Source organism: Dendrobates tinctorius, unplaced genomic scaffold, assembly GCF_039654945.1.
Source record: "Dendrobates tinctorius isolate UK_male_01 unplaced genomic scaffold, ASM3965494v1 ptg000388l, whole genome shotgun sequence".
In the NCBI taxonomy this organism is placed as follows: Eukaryota; Metazoa; Chordata; class Amphibia; order Anura; family Dendrobatidae; genus Dendrobates; species Dendrobates tinctorius.
This window is the reverse complement of record NW_027362054.1, coordinates 582,542-598,867: the sequence shown is the minus strand read 5'-3', so window position 1 is coordinate 598,867 and position 16,326 is coordinate 582,542.

Here is a 16,326-nt window from a genome sequence, read left to right as displayed (position 1 = left end):
AATCAGGCCTTTTTGGAAGAGTGGCAAGAAGAAAGCCTTTTCTCAAAGATATCCATAAAAAGTGTTGTTTAAAGTTTGCAACAAGCCACTTGGGAGACACACCAAACATGTGGAAGAAGTTGCTCTGGTCAGATGAAACCAAAATCGGACATTTTGGCAACAATGCCAAGCAATATGTTTGGCGTAAAGGCAACACAGCTCATCACCCTGAACACACCATCCCCACTGTCAAACATGGTGGTGGCAGCATCATGGTTTGGGCCTGCTTTTCTTCAGCAGGGACAAGGAAGATGGTTAAAATTGATGGGAAGATGGATGGAGCCAAATACAGGACCATACTTGTCGAAAACCTGTTGGAGTCTGCAAAAGACCTGAGACTGGGATGGAGATTTGTCTTCCAACAAGACAATGATCCTAAACATAAAGCAAAATCTACAATGGAATGGTTCACAAATAAACATATTCAGGTGTTAGAATGGCCAAGTCAAAGTCCAGACCTGAATCCAATCTGGGTTTCACATCACTGACGCCATTAAGCATAGTGACACATATCTTCCCTCCATTACTTTATCAGTGACTTTGTCACATATCCCCCCTCTCTGCCCAAAGCTGAGAGTTTTGGCACCTTCACTCGCTAAGCAGGGAGTCTGGACAGTGCATCTGCATTCCAGTGCAACTTCCCTGGCCTATGCTCGATGTGAAAAGTGAAATCTTGGCGGAATAAGAACCATCTAATTACCCCTGACATTCTTACCTTTCTTTTCCCTCAACCACCTCAGAAGGGCATGGTCAGATACCAGCTTTAACCTTCTGCCTTTTAGGTAATATCTCAGGATATCTATGGCCCATTTTATGGCTAAGCACACCACCTGGACGATGGCACAGTTTCTCTCGAGATTCCGGCTCAGATACAGGATGGAATGCTCCTCCCCATTCACTTCTTGAGACATCTTCGCTCCCAAGCTGCCTTCTGATGCATCTGTCTGGACAACAAACTTCTTGCTGAAGTCTGGTGCGACCAGAACCGGATGTCTACACAGAGTCTGCTTCAACTCCTGAAAAGCCATCTCAGTCTCAGCAGACCAATTAATCGTCAATGATCTTGAGCCTTGAAGGAGGTCCGTCAATGGTGCAGCAGTTATGGCGAACTTTGGGATAAACCACCAGTATTAACCCACAATTCCAAGAAACCTCACTTGCTTCTTGGAAAGCGGTTGTGGCCACTTCTGGAGTACCTCAATCTTGTTTATCTGATGCTTGATTTCGCCCCTCCCGATGATCTAGCCTAGGTATTTGGCCTCTTCCTTCCCTATGGCACATTTTTTGTGGTTTACGGTGAACCCCTCATTCAATCCAGGATTGGCTGTACCTTTGGTAGATGACTACCCCAGTCCAGGATGAAGGCCACAATGTCATCTAGGTATGCCATGACGTACTTCTTATTCGGAGCCAGGACCCGATCCACAGCCCTCTGGAAGGTTGCTGGACCCCCCTACAGTCTGAAGGGCATTCTGGTGTATTGGTAACACCCACCAGATGTCGAGAGGGCAGTCTTCTCCTTGGCACTGCGGGACATGGGGATCTGCCAGTAGCCCTTCGTCAGGTCAGGGTTGTAATGTATCTGACAGTTCCCAGTCTGTCAATGAGTTCATCCACACAGGGCATCGGATATGCATCACATTTGGACACCTCATTCAGCATGCGGTAATCATTGCAAAACCACCACTCACCGTCGGTCTTCGGCACAAGGACGATAAGACTCAATCATCCACTTTTTTACTCCTCAATCACCCTGAGGTCTAACATCTTCTTCACCTCATTTGCTATTACCTTCCCTGTTTCTGGAATTCTATAGGGCCTGAGGTTCTCCCCTACATGTGGCTCTGTGAACACTTCATGCTCGACCACCTGTGAATGTCCTGGCAACTCCAAGAACAGGTCATGGTTCTGGTGCAACAGTTCCCAACACTGTTGTGTCTGGGCCAGCGTTAGAGTCTCTGCAATGGTGACATCATCCACTGTGGCTTTGGCATTGGCTCCCAGGCAAGGGATTTCCAGCAACTCCCGACCTTGCCATGGCTTTAGCAAGTTCACATGGTATATTTGGTGTGGCTTTCTTCGGCCTGGCTGGTGTACCTTGTAATTCACCTTGCTTAGTTTTTCCGCCACCTTGTATGGGCCTTGCCACTTGGCTAGTAACTTGCTCTCCACTGTGGGGATAAGCACTAGCACGCTGTCCCCAGGCTGGAACTGCCTCATCCTCGCTGAACTGTTATACACCCTTGCCTGTGCCTTCTATGCCTGGATATCAAGCTCCTTCATGATGTGCTTTACTTTCGCCATCCTCTCCTGTAACTGGGTGACATGCTCTATGATGCTCCTGTGTGGTGTGACCTTGGCTTTCCAGGTTTCTTTGATGAGGTCCAGGAGCCCTCGTGGATGTCGACCATACAGGCGCTCGAACGTCGATAACCCAGTAGAGGCTTGAGGAATTTCTCTGACTGAGAAGAGCAGAAATGGAAGCAGATAGTCCCAGTCTTGACCATCCTTCTCAATGGACTTCTTGAGCATTGCCTTTAAGGAGTTATTGAAGAGCTCTACTAGGCCTTCTGTCTGCGGATGGTAGACTGAGGTTCACAGCTGGGCAGTCTGAAGGACCTTACACAACTCCCTCATTACCTTGCTCATGAAAGGGATTCCCTGGTCTTTCAAAATCTCCAGCAAACCCGTCTGTGCAAATATATGGACAAGATCTCAGGTGATACTCTTGGCAGAAGAGTTTCTTAGTGGTACTGCTTCAGGGTACCGGGTCACATAGTCCATGCCACTAAGATGTATCGGTGCCCTTGTGCAGATTTAATTATAAAACCCAATAGATCCATGACAATCCTCTCAAATGGGACCTTTATCACAGGTAATAGAACTAAGGGACTTTGAAAGGGAGCTGTTATCTGTTAGGTGTGGCAGGACCTACAATAATTTAGGATCTCCCGGTAACACCCCGGTCAATAGAACCTCTGCATTATTCTCTCCTGAGTTTTCTCTACCCCCAGATGTCCCCCCAAAACATGTGAATGGGCCGGGTCTAAAACCTTTTGCCGGTAGGGACCTGGAACCAACAGTTGCTGCACTATCTCCCCTCCCCTCAGTGTGGTCACTCAATACAGTAACTCGCCATTATCTGCAAACTGTGGGAACCTGGTGTCAGCCCACGGCTCTTGAGCAACCCCATCTATCACAGACACATTTTGAAGGCCCCTTTTAAGGTAAGATCCCACATTTGAGCAGAGCCAAAATTTTCACCAGAAACCCGTAGATCAGGAACATTGGCCTCACTGGCCATTCTCGCCATTCACCAGGACACACAAGGGGAACTTCTCCACCTCTGCTGCGATGGGGATTTATCAGGGTTGAGCTGGCTTCTGTCTGAGTCACTTAGCTTCCCCGCCTTTCCCCACAAGTCTTAAAACTTAGAGCTTTGAATTGAAGCTTCAATCAGGACGAGGTGGGTGAGTGACTGGTGAGTGACTGGTGTAAGCCTGCATTGCTGGGACCCCTGATACCTCATGCATCACCTCAAACTGCTTTTTAGCTCAGCAACACTCAGGTGGCCAACATATTAGTTTGATAGAGCACTAATATTAGAAAAATGTAAGGATTGTAACTCAGGTAGTTGACTGATCAATTGACCCATAGTAGAACATTTTAGAACGGTACAGAAGCAGTCAGTCATGGGACAGGCATAAGGTCTGGGCCAGGATTTAGAGCTTTGAATTGAAGTGCCAATTAAGATGAGGTGGGTAAGAAAGCGGTGTAAGCCTTCTTTGCTGGGAGCCCTGGTACCTCGTGCAACAGCTCAATTTTTTTCCCAGCCACACTCAAGTGGCCCAAATATCAGCTTATTACAGCACTAATGTTAGAAAAATGTGATAATAGCAATACGGGTAGTTGACTGCTCAATTGATCCACAGTAGAACATTGCATAATGGCGCAAAAGCAGCCAGCCATGGGCCAAGCATGAGGTATCAGGCTAGCATTTATAGCTTTGAAATGAAGTTTCAATTAAGACGAGATGGGTAAGGGTGCAGTGTAAGCCTTCTTTGCCACGAGCCCTCATACCTCATGCAACAGCTATTTTTTTTCTCGACCACACTCAGGTGGCTCAAATATCAGTTTGGTAGAGCATTAATGTTAGAAAAATGTAAGGATAGTAACACAGGTAGTTCACTGAAAGGAAGTGCAGACCTGCCGCTCTGGGAGCCCTACTGCTACAGGAAACACACATGAAGGAGATCCAACTGGGATTATCCACATTTGAAAAAAAATTGTCACACACCACTAAAGTGGCATAAATATCCACATAGTAGAAACATTATAATGGAAAACCAAATACCCAGGAATAATATAGAACAGAACAACCAATCAGAATAAGCAAACAATTAATTACAAATGTGGCAGGAAAACAGAGTAACTCACTATAAGGTTTACAAACATGGCAATTCAGTAAATATAATATAGATCGTTCCTGAACTTCATACCCCTAGGAAATTTTGTATCTAATTTCAGGATCCAAAATGCTTCACATATTGTCAATAATTTACAGTATGTCTGTTTCCACCCCGAATAGGGACGTGAACTTTCTAAATACCATAAAAAGAAAAAACTCTGGTATCAACTTGATGTGCGTTTACAAAATGTTTTGTTACTCCAGAATACGCTGCATTTTTAATTTCAATATTTTTCAAATGTTCGGCTATTCTTTTTTTTAATTTTGCGTATTGTGCAGCCAATGTATTGAATTTTGCATTCGGTGCAGCAAACACAGTATACAACATATTGAGTGTCGCTATTGATAAAAAGAGAGAAAAGCCATGATATGAAAAAATGGACTTGGTTTTGTCCATAGCATATACACATACATTGCACCTAGTGTCTGCACACTTGAAAAAAACAGTAGTAGTTAACCATGATGTTGTACCAGAATTTTGTTTTAAAAGACTAGGAGATAAATGATTAGCTAGACTAGTGCTTCTACGGGAAACCTACCGACAATCTGTTTGAACAATATGTCTTAGCTTATCATCCTGATTTACAACAGGCAGGTTTTTTTTTACAATTTCTCTGTTTTAATTAAACCAAAGGTGGTTGTACAGTCATATTGGATACAGATCTATATGTTCAATCCGTGCATAGCATACTTAATTATTCACGTACTTATGCTTCTCTCACTTTTGATCCTTCTGCTTTATATAAGTGTGAACTAACTAATTTGGTACAAGACTGTTTATGTTTGGGAGTGCTAAGTTCTAAAATAGCGAAATGGCTTTTGCCTGATCATCTGGTGATCCCTATTTTTCACGGTTTACCCAAAATTCATAAGAACAGTTTCCCTCCATTACTTCTTCCGATTATATCTAGTACTGGTTCTTTGAATGAGAATTTAAGTGTGTGGGTTAACCAGTTCTTACATCCAATAACCATTCGTGTCCCAGGATATCTTAAGGATTCATCTTCAGTCATACATGTTTTTGAAAACTTTATTTGGCAGAAGGAATTTTGTTTTGTCACTTGTTATGCAACTAATCTTTATTCTTCCATTCCTCATTCTTTGGCCATTCATGCTGTGACACATCGTATGGATAATTATAGTGATTATTCTCATAACCTGAAAGGTTTCATTATCGGATCGATCACATATCTGCTGGGTCATAATTTTTTTATGCTTGGTAAATCATTTTTTTGCAAATCCTTGGTGCCCCTATGGGGTTAAATTTCTCACCATCGCTCGCCATATTGTAAATGGCCTGGTGGGAGGAGCAATTTCTTTTTCATGACCTTAATCCGTTTTTTAATGATATTTTTTTGTTTGGCAGATATGTGGATGATCTGATATTTGTTTGGCAAGGTACTTCATCAGATTTGTCCCTTTTTCATTCTTATTTAAATTCTAATAATGTGAATTTATTTTTCACTATCAGTCACTAGAGTTGAGCGACTTTTGTTTTTTTAGGGTCGAGTTTTGTTTCGTGAAACCCGACTTTTCCAAAAGTCGGGTCGAGCAAGATCGGCCGATTATAGGGAAAAGTCGGGGTCGTCCCGAAACACGAAACCCAATGTAAGTCAATGGGGAATAAAAGTCGGCAGTGAGAGGAGGACAGGAAACACACCTACAGTGCCCATTTGAATGCCAAAAGCATCAATTCTTCTTACTTAAGCTTGTCAACCTTAATTAACTTCATAATACAAGTTACGCACTGAAAAATGGGGGTTATTTGGCTAAAGTTGTGGGGGGGTAGGGCTGGCTCCAGGTTTTCATGTGCCCTGGGCGAAAGAGCGCCCCTTTAACACATAACACAACTCATCATGCTCCGATACGGCAGAGAAATAGCGGTATAGTACAATGAAAAATACTTCACTTTTTACATCTCATGACGAGGCCCATCTATTTCTCCATACAGAATCATTGGTCCCATATAATGTTTGAAACAGTATATGATGAGCTCCACATAATGCTACAGTATATGTTGGTCCCCATGGATGAAGCTCCACTGTGTTATGGGCCCAAATAATGCTCCAAACATAATGGGCCCCATTTCTAATGCTCTAGTGTATAATGGGCCCTGTAAATGCTGCTCCAGTGTCTGATGTCCACCTTTGGAATGTTCCAGTGTATGGTGGGCCCCATCTATCATTCTCCAGAGTATAGTGCTCCCCAAAAATTGCTGTCCCAACATTGAAAACAATCAAATAAGTCTCCTCGCTAGGGAATCCCTGTACTAGTCTGGACTCCTCGTCGTCCCCATCTTCCATCTCACTGCACAGTATTTCAACCTTGCAAGTGCTGTGATCCTGAGCAAGCAGGGGGGGCCCACTCGTTGGCGACGGCACTGGCACAGGGCCCCTGATAGTACGGTGGTGTGTCTGATGGCGGGTGGGCCGAACCTGCACTTTCATCTGCAGCTTCCTCTTTGTCACCGTGTAAGATGGAACTGTATATGGGAAGGGTAACCTGAGTTTCATCAGGGTCAGATTCAGGCCGTGTAGCGTGCGAGGGGAATGTAGTGGTCTGGGTCAATGTACCAGCAGATTCATCGAGCAGTGGCTGGGCATCAGTGCACTTGTGTCGCCCCCAGGAGTACGGTCGCCACAGTGGCATTACCTTCCTCCTAGGGAGTGTGATGTCATGCTTGGGAGCAACGAAGGATCTCTCTAGCAGATTAACTGATTGGGCGGCGTTATTCCCACGAGTCATGACCCTCCAAACAGCGTTCATGAAGGCAAAGTGTTTGTTTTACGTGAGCAGTATGGTTGCAAAGCTGAACCTTAAAGGAATGTCCAGAAGGGCACCACCAGGAGTGGAGCCTACGGTTAAATTCGACTCCACCTGGGAAACCTCAACCATGCCAGCTACAGAACAGATGCACACATTGCAAGCTTAATTCCGTTAACGAACGAGACTCCGTCATGCCCCGCGGTCCGAGTCCGGCTTACTAGAGGGACACGTGAGGCTCTGGCACATGAGATTGGCCAATAACTGGTGTGTCATGCCCTTACATGTCCGTGGCTGCATGTGCGCTACACTGAAAAGGCCAGCGTTTGTCGCTTACAGGTGCAGATAACCCGCTGAACAACGTTAGTGATGGGGATCACTGATTACAATTATTACCCGCGAACGATGATTTCCCAGTAAGTGCAGGTCAACCGCAGTTCCGGAATTAGGCCTAACCGTCATTCCTGAAAAAATGAAAAACTTACGTGTGCAAACCACAGGTGCTGCAGCTTGCTTAACAGCTCGCCAGCCGTTCTCACGCCCAGTATGGATTACACGTGATTGCACAAAGGTGAGAAAGGGTACCGTATCCCAGGATAACATGTATGGATAGCGTACACATTCAAAATATATGTCTATACATCAGGAGGCAGGCTCAGACGGTGTTAGGCCCAGTATGGCTTGCACGTGATTGCACAAAGGTGAGAAAGGGTACCGTATCCCCGGATAACATGTATGGATAGCGTACACATTCAAAATATATGTCTATACATCAGGAGGCAGGCTCAGACGGTGTTAGGCCCAGTATGGCTTGCACGTGATTGCACAAAGGTGAGAAAAGGTACCGTATCCCCGGATAACATGTATGGATAGCGTACACATTCAAAATATATGTCTATACATCAGGAGGCAGGCTCAGACGGTGTTAGGCCCAGTATGGCTTGCACGTGATTGCACAAAGGTGAGAAAGGGTACCGTATCCCCGGATAACATGTATGGATAGCGTACACATTCAAAATATATGTCTATACATCAGGATGCAGGCTCAGACGGTGTCAGGCACAGTATGGATTTGACGGCCCAGACTACACAGCGGAGGAGCAGGGAGAGGTAAAGATTGCAAATGCTGGGGCCCTGCCCAAGCAAGGGGGGGCCCACTCGTGGGCGTCGGTACTGGCACTGGGCCCCTCATAGTACGGCGGTGTGTCTGACGGCGGGTGTGCACCACCACCGTCAGAGACACTTGATTGCACTATGAGGGACAATGTGCCAGTGCCCGCGCCCAAGAGTCGGCCTACCCACCTGTCCAGGGCAACGGCACTCGCACGGTGTCGTGCGCTAGGTGGTGACCCCGGCCATGGGGGGGGGGGGCAGCACAGTTAGGGAGTTTTAGAAAGTGGCATATGTTGATGTTGGACATTCAGCTGATGCAAAAGGCGAAATAGGTCAAGTCCCAGGAAGAGGTGGACCAAAGCAAGCCATTTTTCTGTCACGCTATGTGTCATCAGGGGAAGGTGGGACAAAATCCTTGGAAACCCATGCATGGTTCATTTTAATGAAGGTTAGATCATCCACATTTTGGGTTGACAGACGGGTCCTTTTTTCTGTCAGGATTGATCCAGCTGCACTGAAGACTCTTTCCGATAGCACACTTGCAGCTGGGCAAGCGAGCTCCTGCAAGGCATATTGTGCCAATTCAGGCCAGGTGTCCAGTTTAGCGGCCCAATAGTCAAAGGGGAATGACCTGTGTGGGAAAACATCGATATGGGAGGAAAAGTAGTTTGTAACCATAGTTGACAACTGCTGTCTCCTGTCACTTTCCATCGATGCAGTATTACCAGTTGTGTGAGCGGTCCGTGAAAAATCAGTCCACAACATTGTCATGAAACCCCTGTCTCCAACGCCACTTCTGCTGTGTGCACCATGAACACCTCTGCCAAGCTGCCCCCGGCCCGTACGGCTCGTGTGAGAACCATCACCGCTGCTGTGTGCTGGGAATGCCTCAAGCAACCGATTTACCAGAGTTGCTTGTTTATTAGCCAATATTAGGTCAAGGTTCTCCTGTGGCATGATGTTTTGTAATTTGCCTTTATAGCGTGGATCCAGGATGCTTGTTCATCATTTTGGCAATGCGGGGGTCCCTTTTTAGGATCTGCAAGGCATAATCTGACATGTGGGCCAATGTTCCCGGTGTCAATGATGCACTGCGAGTGCTGGGTGGAGGAGCACTTTCTGGCAAATCCACATCCCTCCAGTCACGCACAAACCCTGTACCAGACCTTGCCACGCCAACATTTTCACTTGCCCCACGAGATGCATCCTCCTCTCCTAAGTCATCATCCCCATCATCATCCTCCTCCTCCTCTTCTTCCTCCACCTCGTCCAGGAGAGGTCCCTGAGCAGACAATGGCTGAATGTCATCAAGGATTCCCTCCTCCTCTTTCTCCTCATCAACATTGGCTGCAGACGCCTGCTCCTTAAGGTGCGTCAAAGTTTGCATGAGCAGAGGCATAAGTGGGATGCTCATGCTTAGGATGGCGTCGTCTGCGCTTACCAGCCATGTGCATTCCTCAAAACACTGAAGGACTTTACAGAGGTCTTTCAGCTTCGACCACTGCACACCTGTCAACTCCATGTCTGCTCTCAAAGTGCCTGGCCGTGTATCCTCCCACAAATGCATTATGGCCTGCCTCTGCTCGCACAGCCGCTCCACCATGTGCAGGGTGGAGTTCCACCTTGTTGCAATGTCGATAATGAGGTGGTGGTTGGGAAGGTGGAGCAATCGCTGCAGCTTCTGCATACGAACGGAGTGTACAGGCGACCGGCGGATGTGCGCGCACAGTCTTCGCACCTTCTGGAGCAGGGCTGTAAACTCCGGATAATTTTTGAGGAAGCACTGCACCACCAGGTTCAAGGTGCGAGCCAAGCAAGGTATGTGGCTGAGTTTTGAAAGGGCTATGGCTGCCACAAAATTATGGCCGTTATCACTAACTACCTTGCCTGCCTCAAGATGTACACTGCCCAGCCATGACTCAGTTTGTCGCTTCAAGTACTCGGCCAGCACCTCGGCGGTGTGTCTGTCGCCCAAACACATCATCTGCAACACAGCCTGCTGACGCTTTCCACTAGCTGCTCGATAGGGGGACACCTCGTGTGCAACAGTGGCAGCTGCAGATGGAGTGCTCATACGACTGCGCTCTGTGGACGAGCTTTCGCTTCTGGAGGAGGAGGGTCGAACGCCTACAGCCAACTGTTTCCTATACCGTGGGCTAGGCAGCACTGTCCCACCACCGCTGTCCCCTGTGGACCCTGCATCCACCACATTAACCCATTGCGCAGTGATGGACACGTAACGGCCCTGGCCATGCCGACTGGACCATGGATCAGTTGTGAGGTGCAACTTTCCACTCACTGACTGCTTGAGTGCATGGACAATGCGGTCTTTTACATGATGGTGGAGGGCTGGGATGGCTTTGCGAGAGAAGAAGTGGCGACTGGGTAGGTCATAGCGTGGTACTGCATAGGCCATGAGTTCGCGGAAAGCTGCGCTTTCCATCAACCGATAGGGCATCATCTCAAACGAGATTAGTTTGGCAATGTGGGCGTTCAAACCCAGTGTACGCGGATGAGAGACTGAGTACTTTCTTGACCTACTCATAGTGTCTGGGAGGGTGAGCTGGACTTGAGAGCTGCATATGGTGGAAGTAGCGGTGGACAGGGCGGACTGAGAGAGGGTTGATGATGGTGATGGAGTTGGTGTTCTTTCTGATGGCCTAGATTCAGTATTTCGTTGCTATAACAGTGGGATTCCCTGACTGCTGTGGCCTTGCAACGACACCTCAACATTTGCTGCTGTGCTAACCGGTGGGCTTACAGTGGGGGAAACAATGTAGCGTTGTTGACTACCTTCTTTGTGATCAGTTGCACATGTGGCACTTGAGGTTTGGTGTTGTGTCCACGCTTGCAAGTGCATGCTGGTTAAATGTCTAATCATGAAACTGGTATTCAAATTTTTCAGATTTTTCCCTCGGCTAAAGGTCTTTGGGCACTTCTTACAGATAACCTTGGCCTGATCATGAGGATTTTGTTCAAAAAAGTGCCACACTGCACTCTTCCTACTTTGGCAGACATTTTGCGGCCTAGCACGCTGTGATCTTTTGACCGTCTGGACAAGCTGTCCAGCAACTCTTTTGATTTTTGGAACCTGTCTTTGGAGTGCTCCGGGCCTGCCAGATAACAGCTGTTGCGATGTCGATGTCTGCTGTGGATGCTCCTCCTCATCTGAGCTATTGGAAGCAGCACCCTCTTCCCCCAATGGATGCCAATCTGGGTCAACAACTGGGTCATCCATCACCTCCTCTTCAATGTCATGTGCACCTTCCTCTGTGTCACCGTGTATGGTGGTATAGTGTGCGGGAAGGGGCACCTGAATCTCATCAGGGTCAGAATCTGGCTCTGTACACTGCGAGGACAATGTAGTGCTCTGAGTGAATGTACCAGCAGAATCATCTATCAGCGGCTGTGCATCAGTGCACTCCATGTCAGATTCATCTTGGCCTGGGTAATTCACCATTTCACTTGATAATCCAGGCATGGTATGTGAAAACAGCTCCATGGAGTAATCAGTAGTATGGCCTGCGTCATCCTTCAATCTTGGTTGGGGTGAAGGACACAAGGAAAGGTGTGGTTCATGAACATGAGCATCCAATGATGACTCAGTGCTTTTATTTTTTACAACTTCAGAAGAGGAGGCGATAGATCTGGAGGCTGAGTCAGCAATGTAAGACAAAACTTTTTCCTAAGCTCTGGCTTTAAAAGCGGTTTGCCATCTCCTAGAAAACTAAGCCTTCGAGGCCTTGTGGAGCCAGACGATGACGCAGGCTCAACACCTCCTGCATTCGGTCCTATTTTGCTTTTGCCACTACCATCAGATCCACCACCAACACCATCATTACCAGCTGCCAACCCCCGCCCAATTCCACGGCCTCTTCCACCAGCCTTCCTCATTTTTGGTAGAAATGTAGACAAAATCCAACAAACTACTGTATATAGTAATGTAAAACAAGGTACAAGGTGTCTATAGGACAGGGGAGATTTTGAATTTCTGCAGACACTTGTGGACACTGGACACTTTTGGATTGTGTGAGGCCCACTGAATATCAGAGCGCTATGTCACAGGCTCGATGGCACAGGTGTGAAAAAAGTGACTACAGGATAAGGGAGATTTTGAATTTCTGCAGACACTAGTGGACACTGGACACTTTTGGATTGTGTGAGGCCCACTGAATATCAGAGCGCTATGTCACAGGCTCGATGGCACAGGTGTGAAAAAAGTGACTACAGGATAAGGGAGATTTTGAATTTCTGCAGACACTAGTGGACACTGGACACTTTTGGATTGTGTGAGGCCCACCGAATATCAGAGCGCTATGTCACAGGCTCGATGGCACAGGTGTGAAAAAAGTGACTACAGGATAAGGGAGATTTTGAATTTCTGCAGACACTAGTGGACACTGGACACTTTTGGATTGTGTGAGGCCCACTGAATATCAGAGCGCTATGTCACAGGCTCGATGGCACAGGTGTGAAAAAAGTGACTACAGGATAAGGGAGATTTTTAATTTCTGCAGACACTAGTGGACACTGGACACTTTTGGATTGTGTGAGGCCCACTGAATATCAGAGCGCTATGTCACAGGCTCGATGGCACAGGTGTGAAAAAAGTGACTACAGGATAAGGGAGATTTTGAATTTCTGCAGACACTAGTGGACACTGGACACTTTTGGATTGTGTGAGGCCCACTGAATATCAGAGCGCTATGTCACAGGCTCGATGGCACAGGTGTGAAAAAAGTGACTACAGGATAAGGGAGATTTTGAATTTCTGCAGACACTAGTGGACACTGGACACTTTTGGATTGTGTGAGGCCCACTGAATATCAGAGCGCTATGTCACAGGCTCGATGGCACAGGTGTGAAAAAAGTGACTACAGGATAAGGGAGATTTTGAATTTCTGCAGACACTAGTGGACACTGGACACTTTTGGATTGTGTGAGGCCCACTGACGCTGTATGGTGTGAAAAAATGCACGCTCAGTACCACAGCAGGACAAAAAAAAAAATTGGGATTGCTTTTAAAAAAGCAGTTTGCAGAGCAGTGGGTAAACAGCAATGCAGCTGTCAGGAAGCCTTAGAAGGCAGCCTAACAACCAACACCGCTGATCCACCACAATATAGCCTCCCCTTGCACTGCACACACAGTGACTGGTGTGTTGTACAGGCAAAATCGCTAGCAGCAGAAGCAGTTTTTTTTTCTTCTTCCCTGCCTTACGCTCTCCCTACAGAATCAGCAACCTCTCCCTATGCTAAGATTGGCAGAAGTAAGATGGCGGTCGGCGTGCACGCCCTTTTATAACCCCTGTGACTCCCACCAAAGCAAGCCAATCACTTGCATGCCCTTCTGAAAGATGGTGGTGACCCCTGTCTATGTCATCACGTTGCCCACAGTGTCCGTGGATCCTGATTGGCTGAAAAAGAGCGCAAAACAAACTTTTGAAACGCGACTTTGGCGCGTACGTCGCCGACCTCGTGGCCGACGTCATCCTAGGGTCGGGTTTCGTTTCATGAAACCCGACTTTGCCAAAAGTCGGCGACTTTTGAAATTTTTCGACCCGTTTCGCTCAACTCTATCAGTCACATACCTACTAATGTTCCGCTTCTGGATATTTTTTTAATGCGTGATTCTGCAGCAGGTAAAGTTCATGCTGTTATTTTTAGGAAAGAAACTACAGGGAATTCTTTATTGCTGTCTTCACCAAGTCACCCGCAACACACGATAAAAGCCATCCCGTACAGGGAATTTAACAGAGCAAAGTGATTATGCTCAAATAAAAATATTTTTCTTCAAGAGAGTTAAATCATTAGTAAACGATTGTGTGATAGAGGGTATAATCACCATATTATTAATGATGCTTTTCATAAAGTCTCTAGTAGACCTAGATTTCCTAACTCCAGTAACTCCATTTCAGTTTCCAACAATTCAGCGGTTACCTTCCCCACCCCTTTTAGTCCCCAGTTTAATCAAATCAGGGAAATTGTAAAAAAAACCCTGCCTGTTGTAAATCGGGACGATAAGCTAAGACATATTATTCAAACAGGTTGTCAGCATGTTGCCCGTAGAGGCACAAGTCTAGCTAATCAGCCACACCCAACACATTCACTAAAAAGGCAGCCGAATAGGACCCGGGGAACCTAGAGCGAGTTGCCCGACAAGATCCGAGACTGCTGGCTTGGGACACTCTGTGAAGGCGCAGGGCAGGAGAGGTGGGAGCCAGCGCAGAGAGATGGCCAGGAAAGGAACATCTGAAGGGGGTTCTGACACGGTGTACCCCAAATTACCTGAGAGCTGGCTGGACCACAGACCCTAAGGACACAGCACCCCGGCTGGGGATTGTACCATCAGAACTGTGAGTAAAACCTGTGAAACATGAACACTGCTGTGTCCTCCAATTTATTACTGCGTCACTTGCCCTGCACTACAACCACCAACATCACCATCTATTTCACTACAACTGCCCTGGGGTTTAGTTCTACCTGTGGAGAGCTGTAACAACCCTGCTGCATCACTACCAGCCCCAGCGGTCTCCTCAATCAGCGTTGGCTAACATCCACTATTTGCCGAATACCACAGGTGGCATCACGAATCATATCTTATAAACTTTATTTCCCCTTTATCATCAATTTCATTGGACACCCAGGGCTATGGACCGGGTCACTGCTGCCGTGACACATCCCCTTTAAGAACAGGCCCGGTACCAAGTATTCCCACGGCCCTGGCGTGCACTCAACATCCCTTTTCCAGGGGGAAGCATCTAGCAAAATATACTCTTGTACTGTGGGGCCTCCTGATTCCTGACTACAACTCAGTTTAAGCCCAAATGATTTTGAGTAGGAAATGTGGACTCCTGCCTGCACAACACGATCAGCACAGAATTGTAGCGTCTTCCACACAGGGCAGCCAGACCACAGACCAGGGCTTCACCAGCGCAATTCAATTCTAGAGGTTGTATACCCACTGCTATCAGCGCTGTCTTCACTCCTTATTTTAGTGACCCTAGAGGTCCCTTTTCTGAAGCCCTACGCTGTACAGCTGCCTGTTCTAATTTTGGACGGCTCAGTCCACATACGCTTTCCAGACGCCAGCCATTTAACATTTCCACTAGCCATCCAGACTCTCTACTTCGTCCTTCTTTTGGCTACCATTGCAAGGATTTATTTATTTCAGTAAACGAGATTTTTCTGATGAAGGTCCTATGCTGGACCGAAAACGTTTAAACCTTTCTGTTTGGATGCACAAAATAAAAGTGTCTTAATATTTCACATATTGAGTGCCAAGATTTTTGTCATTTTTTATTGCTCCTTAGCAAACAGGAATAACAGGTGTGGCAGAGGGAATAAGGAATGCAAAAATCAAATCAATAATTTACAAAGTCAATTCTTCCATGGTAAAAATCAAGCCAATCAACTACACATCAGGATTACTCCATTTAGACTAATTGTATCTAATTGCAAATGTTTATCACATGCATATTTTTTAAACTGATTTTTTACAGTAAATGGAAAATAGTTGTAACAAGATGCATAGAACTAAAGACTGAAGTAAATCTTTGATAAGTACAAGTTATAAATTGTGAAGGTCAGTTGTTTAAAAAACAAGTTTGACAAATGAGCTATAAAATACCTCTGTACAGTACATACATCAGCCAATCGTGCATTCAAAATGTTTTGTTTTTCTAAGTATGGCCTAGAAATTGGGAAACCAGTGACACTATACAGTGTTGAGGGACTGTGTGTGGGGGGATGTGGGGTCCATCATACTTTGTTGAGGCTGAGGTCCATCATACTATGTGAGGGTCTGTGGGGTGCCATCATACTATATAGGGGGACTGCGGAGGCCATTATACTTTGCCCCCCTATGCACACAGCCAGAAAGCATGCAGATAGCAGGCAGAAAGCAAGAGGCACACAGTATTGAGATGGCAGAAGACAAAACTTAC